This window comes from Triturus cristatus, chromosome 1_2, assembly GCF_964204655.1.
Source record: "Triturus cristatus chromosome 1_2, aTriCri1.1, whole genome shotgun sequence".
Taxonomy (NCBI): Eukaryota; Metazoa; Chordata; class Amphibia; order Caudata; family Salamandridae; genus Triturus; species Triturus cristatus.
Window position 1 is genome coordinate 882,937,229 of NC_140580.1, and position 12,057 is coordinate 882,949,285.

The following is a 12,057-nucleotide window of genomic DNA, read 5'->3' on the forward strand; positions in this document are numbered from 1 at the left end:
TCTTATGGTAGAGAGGTTTAAGACAACCTTTTAAAGAAAGCTATCCTAGTGGTAGCTGTGGAGAGCAGCCTTCAGGCTAAGTCTCAGAGGAATGTAAAGCAGCTTGTTTTACCTTATAATCTCTTGAATTACCAAATGAAAGGACACCACACAGGTATATATATCAAATATATATGTATTTATTTCTAGACACACTCTACTAATCTCTTTATGAGATTAGAAGCCAGATACACATTCAAAATTCAATGTTTCTCAATATGTTAGGCACGAATATGGCTGGAGCCCTAGGGGCGTACCAGACCATATACAAAAAAAATGGTATAAGAAGGTTGACTTGCAAAATGACAAGGCCTAGGGCCTGTAGAATCGCTGGGGCTTCACCACTGCAGTGAAAGCAGGTAAGTAGTAGGCCCACGGGAGACACGTGCAGTGTGTGAACACAGCCGCGGGTTCCCTATTGATTATAATGGAGCAGGTCGCGGTTTGATTTTTAAAGTTTTAGGGCACTTCGAGGAAGCCTACAAGCAAGCCACTTACAAGGTAAGTACTTCGAGGGCCAACACACACTAGGGCACCAGAGTGCACGAGTTACCTCACCCAGGGAAGCCGGGTGCATAGGTGTCTTTTGGTGTCGGGTCGCGTCGCTGTTTTCTATGGAGACCAAAGAAGACTTGCTGCTTGCGTCGACTGAAGAAGTGTCCGGTAGAATCCAAGGGTGGATTCACGATGCTGAAGACCTGAAAATTGAAGGGACAGTGTTCAAAGCCACTTGCCAGTGACCGGTGGCCAGGAAGATGGATGACCACAGATGTCGGGTGATTTCAGGTCATCGATGGTGTTTTGACTCTTCGCTCACGAGGTCCAGGAGAGTTTGATGATGACCAGCAGCTGGATTCGGAATGTCCCATGATGTCTGCAGCTGATGGCGGTATCGTCAACTGGATTGGAGCCAACAAGCCTTGGCAACTGCAAGTCTTTTGTAGAGTGAAGAAAGTCGATGGTGCAGACCAGCAAGGTCTGAGGGACTCACCCAGCGAAGGTAAGTGAGGGCAGACCTGGAGCAACCAGGGGAGCCCTTCGAGTTGATAAGAAATTCTTTGGGGGACCTGCAAGCCAATGGGCAAGGGATCGCAAAGACGCCTCTTCAGGAAATGCTCCACAGGAGCCCACGGTCATTCGGGATGGGGTAGGCCTCTGATTTTCACTGCAAAACCTGCTGGAGGCTTGGGCCACAAGTGGTCCAAAGCACAAACTCGTAGAATGTCATGAAGGGGTTGCACTCGACAATAGTGCATGGTCCCCGGGTATTGCTGTTCCTCGTCACTCGTGGTGTCCACTCGCCACAGGTTGGTGGAAACTCACAATGGCCGTCAAGGAGTCAGGAAATCTACTTCTGGGGCTGCAGGGACTTCGAACTCCGGCGGGAGCGGGACAGTTTGCGACCGTTGATTAAGGTTTTTGGTGCCTGCCCAGCAGGGGAGTCACTCCTTGACTCCAAGGGAGATTCTTTTGTCTTCCAAAGGTAGTGGAACGTCGAAGGGCCAGGATTCTTCTTTGTAGAGCGTTGTCCAGGGTTATCTGATTTGCAATGGCAAAGTTTGCTATCTTGTAGTGAAGATAGGGGAGGGACTAGCTCTATGACCACTCCTCTGGGAGGGTCTGGGTAGGGGGTGGTTACACCCACTTCCCTTTGTCCAGATTTGCGCCAGAGCAGGAACAGGTAGCCCCTGAACCGGTTTGAGCTGGCATATGCACAGAGGAGCCTACTGCTCCCCCAGTGCAGGACTTCAAAGCACTCTAGAAGTGCACCCACCCAGCCCCAATACACTAAATCCTCTCTGTGACAGGATGCCTTTTGTTGGGCTTCCTCCACTACGAGTTTCTGTCAGCAGCAGGAGGGCAGCCCCGTGTCTGTGCTGGTGGCATCCATTTTGTGATGCCAGGGCTCTTTCAGATTTCTACCGTTTTACCACAGTAGGTGCATGTCGTCCCCTCTAGAAGGTTGGGATCATACTCCCACACACTGGTGTGGGGGTATGATTCCAAGATGTTTGACACCAAACATGACATGTTTTAATGCAGTCATTCCAAAGTTAGCATTAACCGGGAAGTTATAATGCACTTAAGAGTATATGGTTTAACCGCATCCACAAACAGCCACAAGGAATAGACCCTGTCAGCTGCAGAGGGGCCCTGCTCAGGCAGAGGCACCCCCTCACATTGTAAACCAAGCACCCTGCCCTCAGGATTGATAGGGCCTGCCTTAGGGGTGACTGATAGGTTTATATGTGTGTGTATGGTGAGATATAGGAACCTATACCTCTGTGAGGAGTGCTAACACTACCTCACCCAGGCTGCAGAGGCAGGCCTGTGGTGTCAGATTTAGTCTGCTTCCCAGGGGTGGCATAATACATGCTTCAGCCCCTGGTAGGCCTGTGAAGTACCTATGCCCTTGGTACCTAGGGTACCATATACTAGGGGCTCATAAGGTACCATAGTATCCAATCACTAGTGCATCTAGTATGCACTCAAAGTTGTTTAGAGAGAACAGAGAAACTGGGGCCCTCCAGGGACCCAGCCAGACTATGGCCAGAAACCAGTGTATACATCAGAAAAAAAGTGGGGGCAACATAAGTGCAGATCCTCCTCTCCTACACAACCCCCCCCCCCAAACGCAGGGACATTAAACTAACCTTGACCAGTTGAGTCTTCATGTTCTAAGTGGAAATACCTTGAGAGTCCATCTCCATTGGCATGTGGGTCCCAGGTCTATGTTCCACTGTATAGTCCATCCCCTGTAAGGAAATGGACCACCTGAGCAGTTTAGGATTTCACCTTTCATCTGTTTGAGCCGTAGGAGGGGCTTGTGGTCGGTCTGAACTATGAAGTGAGTGCCAAACAAGTATGGCCTCAGCTTCTTCAGGGCCCACACCACAGCAAAGACCTCCCTCTCTATAGCTGACCAACTTTTCTCTCTAGGGGTCAGCCTTCTGCTTATAAAAGCTACTGGCTGGTCTTGACCTTCATCATTTAGTTGAGACAGTACAGCTCCCACACCCAGCTCTGAAGCATCTGTTTGGACAATGAACTTCTTTTTGTAGTCTGGACTCTGCAAGATGGGGGCAGTGCACATTGCCTGCTTTAGGTCATCAAATGCCTTTTGACAGCTAGCTGTCCAATGAACCTTTTTTGGCATTTTCTTAGAGGTAAGATCATTTAAGGGGGTCACTATAGATCCATATCTGACTAGGCCAGAGTCCACATCAGAACCCAGGGTCAACCCTACTACACCCTTATTCTGATTACCACATCCACCAATGACTGCACTTGGGGGAACAGCTGCCTTACGGGATGGAGTGGTGGTGGCTTGGTCTTTGGACTTGGTACAATCAGAAGTCCAGTGCCCTTTCTGTTTACAGAATTTGCACCAGGGCTTCTTTGGGCCTTTTCCCTTTGTAGACTGTGAATCCCCACCAGATGCAGATTTTTGGGGCCCTTGTGAAGACTTCTGGTCTTTTGCCTTATCCCCACCTTTATCTGAGCCTTTAGGATCCTGCTTCTTAGTGTCACCCCCTTGGTTCTGGGTTTTCTGCCTCACCCTGGTTCTGACCCATTTGTCTGCCTTCTTTCCCAATTCTTGGGGAGAGGTCAGATCAGCGTCCACCAGGTATTGATGCAACAACTGGTTTTGGCAATTATTAAGGATCTGTTCTCTCATGATAAGATTATACAATCCCTTAAAATCAGTAACTCTACTACCAACCAGCCAACCTTCTAGAGCCTTGGTTGCACAATCAACAAAGTCAGTCCAATCCTGAGTCTGTGCTTTCTGGGTATCTCTGAACTTCAACCTGTACTGTTCAGTGGTTAAGCCAAACCCATTTATTAATGCACTCTTCAGGGCTTCATAGTCATTAGCATCCTCTTCTCTAACAGTGGGGAGCTTGTCTCTACATTTATCAGAAAAGGAGAGCCACAGGATTGCTGCCCACTGTTTCTGGGGGACCTGTTGAACTTTGCAGGCCCTCTCCATAGCTGTTATCCATTTGTGGATATCATCCCCACTCTGGTAGGGAGGAACAACCTTGGATGGGTTCCTATGGTCTGCAATGTAATCTCTGTCTCTAGGGACACTGTTGCTGCCACCAGGGGTATCTAACCCCTCTTTTCTAGAAGCTCTCTGGAGCTCAAAGGCTTCTCCATCTAAGGCCAATTGCTTGGTTCTGAGGGCAAGCCTAGCTTCCTCATACTGGAGCATCTTGTACCTTCTTTCAGAGGAGGTCTGTCTATGTAAGTATGAGTTCCTCTGATGGACAGAATCCTTGTCAGAGTGATATGAGTGGCTAGATTCCCTTGATAGGGACGTAGGCCTCTCTTCCACTCTGTCAGCTCTCTTAGGGAGAATTCCTCTGTCCTTTTCAGGCTCTTCTGGGCCTGACCCTTCAATCACAGACTCCAGGTCATCTTGATTTTCATCATCAGACCCAGAGACTATGGCTGACCCACCCCCTGATCCCGATCCACCAGCTTCTAGAGCCAGTCTAAGATCATCTGCTACTAGTAGATTTATCAGGTGTTGTGTGGAGGGACTCTGTCCTTGCTTCAGGTGTCTTGCAACACACATGGCCTTCAAGTCAAAGTAGGCCATGTCCTTGTACTGAGGCTGGGTGGACCCACTGGCTCCACCTTGTAAGGACATTCTAGTGTTGTGCAGTGTTGTACTACCTACACTAGTTTGTGGCCTACTGAACCTAGCTTGAGCTGTAGCAAGGGTGTGCTATCCCTTCAAAAACAGCTCTAAATTCAGTAGAACTTATTTATACTAAGCTTGACTTTATATGTACCTTGAGTACCTTTAGTGGTTTTCAGTTAGTAATTCAAATAGAGATTTTCTGGCAAAACAATGGCAAGCTGGAATCCCACACGCTGCCCACCAATGTGAGAAGTTGGCCTGGCATATGCTGGTCACTAGTAATAGTGTCCACCTTGCACCAGTCTAATTCGACTCTTATGGTAGAGAGGTTTAAGACAACCTTTTAAAGAAAGTTATCCTAGTGGTGGCTGTGGAGAGCAGCCTTCAGGCTAAGTCTCAGAGGAATGTAAAGCAGCTTGTTTTACCTTATAATCTCTTGAATTACCAAATGAAAGGACACCACACAGGTATATATATCAACTATATATGTATTTATTTCTAGACACACTCTACTAATCTCTTTATGAGATTAGAAGCCAGATACACATTCAAAATTCAACGTTTCTCAATAAGTTAAGCACGAATATGGCTGAAGCCCTAGGGACGTACCAGACCATATCCTATAAAAATGGTATAAGAAGGTCAACTTGCAAAATCACACGGCCTAGGGCCTGTAGAATCGCTGGGGCTTCACCACTGCAGTGAAAGCAGGTAAGTAGCAGGCCCACGGGAGACGCGTGCAGTGTGTGAACACAGCCGCGGGTTCCCTATTGATTATAATGGAGCAAGTCGCGGTTTGATTTTTAAAGTTTTAGGGCACTTCGAGGAAGTCTACAAGCAAGCCACTTACAAGGTAAGTAATTCGAGGGCCAACACACACTAGGGCACCAGAGTGCACGAGTTACCTCACCCAGGGAAGCCGGGTGCATAGGTGTCTTTTGGTGTCGGCTCGCGTCACTGTTTTCTATGGAGACCAAAGAAGACTTGCTGCTTGCGTGGACTGAAGTGTCCGGTGGAATCCAAGGGTGGATTCACAATGGTGAAGACCTGAAAATTGAAGGGACAGTGTTCAAAGTCACTTGCCAGTGACCGGTGGCCAGGAAGATGGATGACCACAGATGTCGGGTGATTTCAGGTCGTCGATGGTGTTTTGACTCTTCGCTCACAAGGTCCAGGAGAGATCGACAATGACCAGCAGCTGGATTCGGAGTGCTCCCCAATGTCTGCAGCTGATGGCGGTGTCGACAACCGGATTGGAGCCAACAAGCCTTGGCAACTGCAAGTCTCGTGTAGAGTGAAGAGAGTCGATGGTGCAGACCAGCAAGGTCTGAGGGACTCTCCCAGCAAAGGTAAGTGAGGGCAGGCCTGGAGCAACCAAGGGAGCCCTTTGAGTTGATAAGAAAGTCTTCGGGGCACCCGCAAGCCAACGGGCAAGGGATTGCGTAGACGCCTCTTCAGGAAATGCTTCACAGGAGCCCACGGTCACTCAGGATGGTGTAGGCCTCTGGTTTTCGCTGCAAAAATGCTGGAGGCTTGGGCCACAAGTGGTCCAAAGCACAAGTTCGTAGAACATCGTGAAGGGGTTTCACTCAACAATAGTGCACGGTCCCCGGGTATTGCTGTTCCTCGTCACTCGTGGGGTCCACTCGCCACAGCTTTGCTGGGGACTCACAATGGCCGTCGAAAAGTCAGGAAATCCACTTCCGGGGCTGTAGGGACTTCGAACTCCGGCGGGAGCGGGACAGTTTGCAACCGTTGATTAAGGTTTTTGGTGCCTGCCAAGCAGGGGAGTCACTCCTTGACTCCATGGGAGATTCTTCTGTCTTCCAAAGGTAGTGGAACGTCGAAGGGCCAGGATTCTTCTTTGTAGAGTGTCGTCCCGGGTTATCTGATTTGCAATGGAAAAGTTTGCTATCTTATAGTGAAGATAGGGGAGGGACTAGCTCTATGACCACTCCTCAGGGAGGGTCTGGGTAGGGGGTGGTTACACCCACTTCCCTTTGTCCAGTTTCGCACCAGAGCAGGGACAGGTAGCCCCTGAACCGGTTTGAGCTGGCATATGCACAGAGAAGCCTACTGCTCCCCCAGTGCAGGACTTCAAAGCACTCTAGAAGTGCACCCAACCAGCCCCAATACACTAAATCCTGTCTGGAAGGTGGTGACTCCTCCCTGTGACAGGATGCCTTTTGTTGGGCTTCCTCCACTGCGAGTTTCTGTCAGCAGCAGGAGGGCAGCCCCGTGTCTGTGCTGGTGGCATCCATATTGTGATGCCAGGGCTCTTTCAGATTTCTACCGTGTTACCAACAGTAGGTACATGTCGTCCCCTCTAGAAGGGTGGGATCATACTCCCACACCAGTTACTTGTGTGGGGGTATGCTTCCAAGATGTTTGACACCAAACACGACATGTTTTGATGCAGTCATTCCAAAGTTAGCATTAACCGGGAGGTTATAATGCACTTAAGAGTATATGGTTTAACCGCATCCACAAACAGCCACAAGGAATAGACCCTGCCAGCTACAGAGGGGCCCTGCTCAGGCAGAGGCACCCCCTCACATTGTAAACCAAGCACCCTGCCCTCAGGATTGATAGGGCCTGCCTTAGGGGAGACTGATAGGTTTATATGTGTGTGCATGGTGAGATATAGGAACCTATACCTCTGTGAGGAGTGATAACACTACCTCACCCAGGCTGCAGTAGCAGGCCTGTGGTGTCAGATGTAGTCTGCTTCCCAGGGGTGGCATAATACATGCTTCAGCCCCTGGTAGGCCTGTGAAGTACCTATGCCCTTGGTACCTAGGGTACCATATACTAGGGGCTCATAAGGTACCACAGTATTCAATCACTAGTGCATCTAGTATGCACTCAAAGTTGTTTAGAGAGAACAGAGAGACTGGGGCCCTGATTAGCAGGGACCCAGCCAGACAATAGCCAGAAACCAGTGTATACATCAGAACGAAAGTGGGGGCAACATAAGTGCAGGTCCTACTCTCCTACACTGGTGATGCTCTGAAGCAATATTCACTCTGATGGAAATAGTAATGTAAGTACCCCAGCAGAAGTGACATGGATTGGAAAAGATACATTAAAATGGACTCGGATTAACGCCAGAGTCAATTGTGCTGAGTAAGAACAGTTAACTTGGGAGACTGTTTTGGGTAGAAAGGGGGCAGGGACGTTGAGATGAGGTTGACCATGTGGCCCTTATTTTTGGTCATAAACAATGTTTCTGTGCTACGTCATGGGGAAGGGAGAAGGCTGGGGCCCTAATGTCTTGCAGAAAGGAGAGAAAAGGGTGTATCTGCTTTTTAGGCATGATATACAATGCAGAAAGGGCCACACTAGCCACTCTGGCATTTCCTTTGTGGGCTGCAAGCCAATGATGCTTAATTTAAGCTGGTGTCTGCAGGTGAGGCCCAACTGCATTCTTTTTTAGAGACCGGTACATTTTTTAAACATTCAGACTATAAAACCGAACAAGAGAGAGAAAGGCATCAATGGGTGTGGGCAGAAGGTGGAAGGGAAATATGGAAAACAGAGACAAGGGAGAAAGCAAAGATGAGAAAGAACCTACAAGAGTGAGATAATGTGGAGGGAGAGTATGTTGGTGGATGAAGGAAGCAGGAGCTGAAATCAAATAGACAGCCTTGGTATTCAACAACCCAGCTCCGCCACGGATTCCCTCACTACCACCCTTTAATAGTGCCGCTAAAGTCTCCATAACCACTCTCTCAGATGCATTTAATTAGTTATATAGCACCACTCATACCAGTGCATGGTGTCAGCACTTTACATCAAACACACTACACAGAGCCAGTCAATCATAGATGTGTTAATCTGTGAATAGGAAATGTTGCATAAAATACAGGGTGTAGGAGTCACATGTCATCCATACTTGTCGACAGTATTGTTTAAAAATGCATGGTCTGGATGTTGGAAAGTGGGTTATTGGTAAGGGCAAATATATATCTGTCCCCGGCAATAAGGCCACTACCTCAATATATGGCTCAGGACCGGTCTTAGAAAATTATTCCCATGCTCAACCCTTGGTAGCTTGGCTGTGAGCAGGGCAGCTTAACTTCAAAGACAGGTATGTAAAGCATTTAAAAACACCAATTCAGTAAATAATTAAGACACAATACACAATAAAAATCCAACACCAATTTATAAAAATAGGAAATATTTTTCTCTTTAAAATGAAAAAAATCCAATGTAGGGAACTGGGGATATGACTTTTTAAAGATTTAGCACTGCATAGGACATAGAAACGTATAGCGCCTATTGGTCAAAGTTTCATGCCGACCGCGATGAAGCCCTGCGGGGCTACTCCTTGCAGTAGGTCTTGGTCAAAGTTTTTACCTACTGACCTAAAAACTTTTCTGCAGCTTTTCTTCCAGGGGTCCCTCGAAGCTCTCAGCCAGTCCAGATTAGGTGAGGGTTCGCCGGCTTGCCTTGCGACAAGCTCCAGGTCAAACTTATGGAAGTCCAACCTCCGAAGCTTTCAGTGGGACGAGCCAGGGATCCAGGCCGACACACAGTTGATGGTGGGTGGTTTGGCTCTCGTGGTTGGTCCCGGTCACCCTTTCTAAGTTCTGAATTAGAAACTTTTACAGAGCTTTTTCTTGTGGGGTCCCTCGATGCTCTTCACTAGGCTGGATTCGGTGAGGGTTCACCAGGTTGGGTTTCCGCCTATGCCCTGTCAATCTCTGAAAGTCGGACCCCTGGAGCTTTTCAGCGGGAGAAACCTGGACGGCAGGCCAACTCATGATTGAGGGTTGTCGGCTTGGCTGGCCAGGGCGAGTCGGCCAACTTATGGAGCTTTTTTCCAAAGTTGCTCCAAACTTCTCCAAACCTCTGGAACTTCTTCCTGAAGTTTCCCAACGGGTCTCAAAGTGTCCAAAACTTACTCCAAGGGTCTGGAATCTCCAAGATGGTCCTTGAAAGGGACGTTAGTTCCCACAATCCTCTTGGACAAAACCCTTACAAATTCACTGGTAGTTCTCCAGGCTGATGATTCTTGGTGGTGGTGGTCCAGGTAAGATCTGTTAACCTTAAGCTTGCAGGGAGTCCACTGTTTAGTCCTTTTGAAGCAAGGTAGTCCACAGGGCTGTAATTCCAGATTGTGTAACAGGCATAATCTTCAGAGTCCAGGGCCTGGTTGGGTCAAATCAAACTCCTCAGCAGGGACCCTTCTTCTCCCAAATTTGAAGATGCACCATGTGAGAGGCTCTGTCCCTTTCAGATACTTATACCAAGTTCTCTGGGTCAAGAAGGAAGTCACTCCTGTCCAATTAGGTGCAGGGCAACGCTCCACGGTATGACCACATCCTCTATAATGTGGCATTATTTTCTCCCAGAGAGCACAGTTGCTCCAAAATTCATCATGGTTGATTTTCCAGCAGAGGGAGCAGGACTAACTAAACTAGCCTACAGGGTGGCCTCATCTACATAGGTCCACTCCACTTACATCTGGGAATTCCTCCTTAATCCCCCCATCCGGCTGTGGGGCAGGGGGAGAGGTGTAAATGAAAGTTATTTCTCCTGCTCTTCTCCTACTTCTCTTGAAGAGCATTATTTACTACCCCTCCCCCTGGCTCTGGCATTCCTATGCCCAGCAACCTCTCTTCCCGAAAGGCTTCCTAACCCCAGGGGTAATTTATCATCTCTTCAAACAGCCAGGCTAATCCACGTACCTCTGATCAATCAAGGCAGAGCACTAGAGGGCTGAATTGAGGCTTACAGACAAGAAAGTCTTATAACGTATTGTCTGTACATTTTAGAATAAATTCAACAATACCATATTGTTGCATTTATCATTAACATTCTTCTGAGTCCTTTATTCCTAGTTGTATGGCTTTCCTTTCTCCAGTTATTAATTAATAGCCTCTTGCAATGTTAACCTATGGGCTGTGGATCTGCAATGGAACAATGAACTGGCCAATTTCTCCAATACCAGGGCCTATATAAGGACCCTGCTTGTACCTATAGGACCCCCTACCCCTGGAATACCTAGGAAAGACTTTAGGTGTTCTGATTATATAAAAATATTACAGATCCTCACTTCACCGTGCTCCGAGCACAAAAGCAGATTTTGGGAAGCACTTTACTACAATGTGGGCAGTGAAATTTGCAATTTCACTAAAACCAGGGCATATAAAACTCATTTTTATAAGGGTTCTCCTTGTAGATACCTGACCCCCCACCCCTGGGACACCTAGCGGGAACCCTGGGGATACTTAATATGCCCTAAGATTGTAGTTTATCAACTTGTAAGTGCCCCAAACCCAAAAGTCGAGTTTGGGCAAAATTTGCATTTTAAAAGCAGTCCCATAACACAGGGCTACTTTTAATCTGACATCAGGCTTCAGCAGTGCACACATGCAAGTGCAGAAAGGGCTGCTGGCCTCTAAACTGCTATGCCCTATTATATACTAGGGACTTAAAGGTAGTTCTAACCCCCTGCCCTATTATGTTCTATGACCTTATAGTGGAGGTCCTGCCAATCATAGGGGTACCCTAACCCATAGTGCACCCTAGTGTATGTACGTGTTTTCACTGTATTTTTAAGTGTCTCTTTCAGCATAGCACTGGCCCTGGGCCTGGTTAGGCAGAGCCCAGGGTCAGTCAGAGTCAGGCACCACAAGTACCAGTCAGCAAAAGGTGTTAAAAAAAACTATATATATATATATATATATATATATATATATATATATATATATATATATATTACCTACTGGCGGTCGCCAGTAGGTAGTTATAGTTAGGACCCTGTTTCCATAGGAAAACCGCAACATTCTATTTGGAATAACTTTGGCGCCGGTCGACGAATCCTCGCGAAATTTTCAAAACTAATGGGGCGCTACGCTCCGCTCCTACCCTGAAAGTCTCGGGGGGATTCGTCAAGCGGGGGCTGAGAAAAAAGGGGGGTCCCAAAACGCGTTTTTCCCATGCATTTTTCCATAGGACCTTTAGACACAGCTACAGCCCGAACGGCTGAACAGAGTTACTTGAAATTTGGCAGAGAGGTAGTCCTCAGGTCAAGGAAGTGCCTTTTGTAGGTCTGGTGTAAATCTGTTCAGTAGTTCCTGAGAAAATAGCATTTAAATCAATATATATATCTGTGGCAGCTTACGATGCGCTTACGGTAAGCTTACCGTACGCGTACGGTGCCGTGCGCGAGCGCGAATCTGATTGGCTCTTAGATCTTAGTAAACATTCGAATCGGTCGAAACCAGGAAGTGGCGGCCGCCATTTTCTCTCTCGCACTCTGAGGGGGGGTTAAAAAACAAAGGCCAAAAACATGTAAAGGGGCTGTTTAGACAGCTCCTAAGCACCTAGCCATGTTGAGGGAGTCCTCAAAGATC